Source organism: Magnolia sinica, chromosome 10 (assembly GCF_029962835.1).
Source record: "Magnolia sinica isolate HGM2019 chromosome 10, MsV1, whole genome shotgun sequence".
NCBI lineage: Eukaryota > Viridiplantae > Streptophyta > Magnoliopsida > Magnoliales > Magnoliaceae > Magnolia > Magnolia sinica.
In genome coordinates, this window is record NC_080582.1 from 21813771 (window position 1) to 21818786 (window position 5016).

Consider the following 5016-nt stretch of genomic DNA (forward strand, 5'->3'; position numbering starts at 1 on the left):
TGTGGAGGAAATCACAACTAAAAGAGTGAGTTGAAACCAACATACTGGCAACCAACAAATCTAAAATCATTTCAAGGCCAATATGATAGGAAAAAATGCATCATTTTATAAAGACGAATTTATGAGAAATAGATGGCTAATTCATTTGACATTTACAAATGTTTGATAAATGAAAAAGTTATGGATTCTATATGTCAATCATTAAACTTATCCACAGTTAGCTGAAGAGATACAAGGTAACCATTGGATAATGAGAATGGAATATCTACTTCCTATCCATGCAAACATTTTAAATTGCTTACTAGCTTGCATACACTACACAGTTTATATAGTACATGTTACATAATTTACATTATAAGTTATTTTTCATTAAAATATTAAAATCAATTAATGCTTTCATTGATTTGTTACATTTTGAAATTTTAATAAAATTGAATTAATCATTTTAGTCATTTAGTAAAATAATATAAGTAACAATATCAAAATAATTATGTACTTACCTTTAAACTTAATATTTGCCTATTAATTATTGCTTCTATTATTTTAGGTTGTGTTTGTTGCACTAACTATCATTAAATGTCAAAATCAATCAGAATAATTATTATTATTATTTTTTAAAGAAAGATATTTTTCTATCTTGAAAGCGCCTACTAAGTACTGGTCCATAGCTCTGGTGTGGGGAGGGATGTGATGAGGTTGATCATCATCTTCCTCAGGGGATAACTACTTTGAATAATTCACGGAGTTCTCTAGACTCTTCATAGAGCATCATTGAATCCACGAGGGATAAAAGTAGGAATAATTACTAATAAATAACTTGATTGATGATTTTAAAAAATGAAATTACTATTCTTTAAATAATGAACTCAAACTTGGGATGGAGTTTTAGAGTTAGACTCAAACTCAAACAACCTAAAAACCTGAGTATTTATAGTTAGCCTCTATTCCTACTAGACTTTGTGGTTTTCGCACAGAAATAGTAAGTGTCCAATTTAGCCCAACCATGTTATTCTCTAAACCTTTCTAAGCCCTTCACATTTGGACATGACTTCTACAATTCAAATGATCAAAAGTTATACGGAAACTAAAACTTACTATTTATAGTAAAAATGAAATTAAACAAGACTTTTGACTACCAATTAGATGAAACTTGTATATCTGGCATGCACAACCAGACATAGCAGGGTTGGTTGGCTTAAGTAGGTTCTCCTACCCCAAAATCATATGTAATGTGTTGAAAAATTCATCCCGGTTTGCAAGATACGACTGATTTAAGATTCTAACAGTCTGGATTATTTCCACCTTCCATCGGGCCTTCTCTGGTCCATCTTTGCCATGAAAGTGTCTGCGACCTGCTCTACATCATGCTCCATCCATCTTTTTATACACATGATTCTACCACAGATGACAGAGATGAAAAGGTGAGTAGTATCCATAGAAGATAGTTCACCACCATTTTCAAGCACCTACTAAGGACTGGTCCATGGTTCAATCCATCTCTTTGTACACATGATTCTACTATACGTGACAGTAAAGAGAAGGTGAGTAATATCTATAGGCAGTAGTTCACCACCATTTTGGAAATTATGGTCCTTCATGCACCATGCACATGATATACATGGACAAAAATCTAACAACCCAAATTGCATGGCCCACTACCAATGCCTATCAGGTGATTGGCTAAAAAATTCATAGCTTATATTGTAAACATAATCCGCAAACTCAAATGGTCTAGATCATCCTATCATAATCATGCTAAATCTACATAAGGCCCACAATATGAATGGTCCTGACGTGTGGCCATCCTCTTGAAAGTGGTGGTTAACCATCACATTTCCAAACAAAATAAAAGACCAATTTGGGCTGTGGTCGGGAGCATAGGGGCCTAAACAATAGTTAAACACCGGGTTCCAAACTCACTGCACCAACAACCTATGTCCGATCCCATTCACATTATATGAGGCACGATCCTCACATTATATGTCTTATAGCCACACACAAGTTAGCAATCTCCAAGTAGAAACTAGGGATCTTGGCCTGCATATCAAGCATGATGAGCGGGTTCGTTTCTAGCTCAACAATCTTGTGGGTGATGACAGTACGTACTAACCATTCCATCAACGTTAATATCCTCATTAAGTGGTTTTAATGGATTCAACCTCCATATGTAAATTGATGCAGAAAATAGGGTCGACGCACATGCTTGGACACTACAAGTAAAGTTTCCACCTAGGTGTATGGTAGTGTATAGATGACGTTGGAAGAAAAATTGGAGCGGAAGCTACACACCTAACTGTAGAAGTCCTGTATGTGCATGTCATATGAGGTGAGGAGGACGTAGAGCCCAACTCGAGGGTTGATCGGGAGCGAACGTGTAGATGTGTACATGATGCTTTTGATTAAGGATTAGATGGAGAGGTAGGTGAGGGATATTTTGTGGGAGTAGACATTGGAATATGGGAAGTAATACGCAAGGAAGAAATGAAAAAATTCGAAAAGAACAAATAGTATACAATGGAAAAAATGAAGATATTTAAATGAAAAAAAAAATAGATTTGTGAGTTTCCTTTTTTAAATATTCCAACAAGTATAAAAGAATGAAGATGACAAATTGTCTTCATAATACAATGAACTTATAAATTTACACAAAGATCTGCACCACTAAGTGTTGAATAGATTTTCAAGAGTTGGTCATAGATATGCGACAATTACAATAAAGACAAAAGCACAAGTTTATGGATGGCTTGATCTAGGAATGGTGTTACCTCCATGGAGTTAGGAGGGACATGGTGTCTGAGAAACATATCTCTTAAGGAAATCCATATACTCATTCACATACATCAATCATTTTGTCATGAATGGACATGACCTTTTTGCATTTGACAGCAAATTTTATCACTTTTGGATAAAGATAATTAAACAACATGAGAAATTTATTGGCACATGACAACACATGGAACTGCCACCCAAATCGTAATCAATTCTATTGTCGCCACGTGTACAACATATTACACCAATTCGACGTGTACACCCATATGTCAAACATACTCAATCAACAATATAACCAGAACCGTAGACACTAGTGGGCTAGCAAGACCTTCGGTCACTCCCTAAGTGTACGATAGCACGGATGGAACGGAACCAAGTTCCAAAAAGATTAGGCGCTTTAAGCTTCTTACAAATGTGAAGTCCTATGATACACACCACGTGTGTCTAGGAACAGTGCTTCACACCATCCTTGTGGAGATTTAAACTTAGGTTTTTCCAAGCAAAAACTACCCTCTTATTACTAATCTAAGTTATTATTTTTATAAATTTTCCATATACAATATATTTATCTACTTTTTAAAACTACAAGATTTTATTTTTGAAGTTTAATTTCCTCATAAAAACACAACAACAGAAGCAATTGTTCTTGTCTATGCCAAGGCGCATGATATTGGTGTTGTTAGTGCCAATCTGATCCGTATAAAGACAGGTAATTAATGTCCCACCTCTTCAAGACAAAGGAGAAGTTGGCTTGCATGGTTAAGATCTAGTGGATGAAGGCATATTTGTTGTGCTTTTGGGAGGGCCTTAGTGTCGGCCCCACCTTGATGCATGTTACTCTACATCCACTTCTTCCACTTGTTTTTCGATATCATCTTAGGGCATGAACCCAAAAGTGAAGCAAATCAAATCTCAAGTGGACCATAACATAGGAAACAGTGGTGATTGACCATTAATTAACAAGTTATAATATGCCACAAAAGTTTTGGGTCGAACTGATATTTGCATTTTTCTCTTAATCCAGGTTCATGGGACTTATCAGGTGCAAGTTAGATGACAAATAAACATTCGGATAACATTAACATTATGGTGTGCCCTAGGAAAATTTTAATGATAGAATATCTAATTACCACTGTTTCCTATAGTGTGGTCCACTTGAGAATTGAATATTCTTCATTTTTAAACTCATATTCTAAACTTATCTGGAAAAACAGATGGACAGAGTATATTAGACCCCACTGTAAGGCCGCACCTAAGCTGCTCCTGCGTTGGGAACTACCCCACCAGGAGCTAACCAGAGACGGATGGTCCTGAAAGGGGCCTGTGGGTTCACCACCGTGACACGTGTTTTATCCAGCTGTCCATGCATGGGCTCACAAAATCCGAGTATAGAGTGTGCACCCTCAGACCCGAGTTTCAGTTCGTAACTCGTACACAAAGTGCACTAATTTAATTCCTTAATTGGTTTAATTAGAGATGATAATTATATTCATTATAAGTTCCACCATAATTTAAATCACACATACATAGCACTTAGCACCAATCAACCAAGCATATATAAATCTTAATGACCCTTAAAATAAAATGAACCTTAAGATCATTAACTTATTATACCATTATACTATAATGATATTTATTTCATGCTAATATTATTTCAAATAAATAAATCTAAATCATTGTTTAAAGTCTCAAAATAAATACTAGTATGCATTATTAAACTATGCTAACATGGAACTGCCACCCAAATCGTAATCAATTCTATTGTCGCCACGTGTACAACATATTACACCAATTCGACGTGTACACCCATATGTCAAACATACTCAATCAACAATATAACCAGAACCGTAGACACTAGTGGGCTAGCAAGACCTTCGGTCACTCCCTAAGTGTACGATAGCACGGATGGAACGGAACCAAGTTCCAAAAAGATTAGGCGCTTTAAGCTTCTTACAAATGTGAAGTCCTATGATACACACCACGTGTGTCTAGGAACAGTGCTTCACACCATCCTTGTGGAGATTTAAACTTAGGTTTTTCCAAGCAAAAACTACCCTCTTATTACTAATCTAAGTTATTATTTTTATAAATTTTCCATATACAATATATTTATCTACTTTTTAAAACTACAAGATTTTATTTTTGAAGTTTAATTTCCTCATAAAAACACAACAACAGAAGCAATTGTTCTTGTCTATGCCAAGGCGCATGATATTGGTGTTGTTAGTGCCAATCTGATCCGTATAA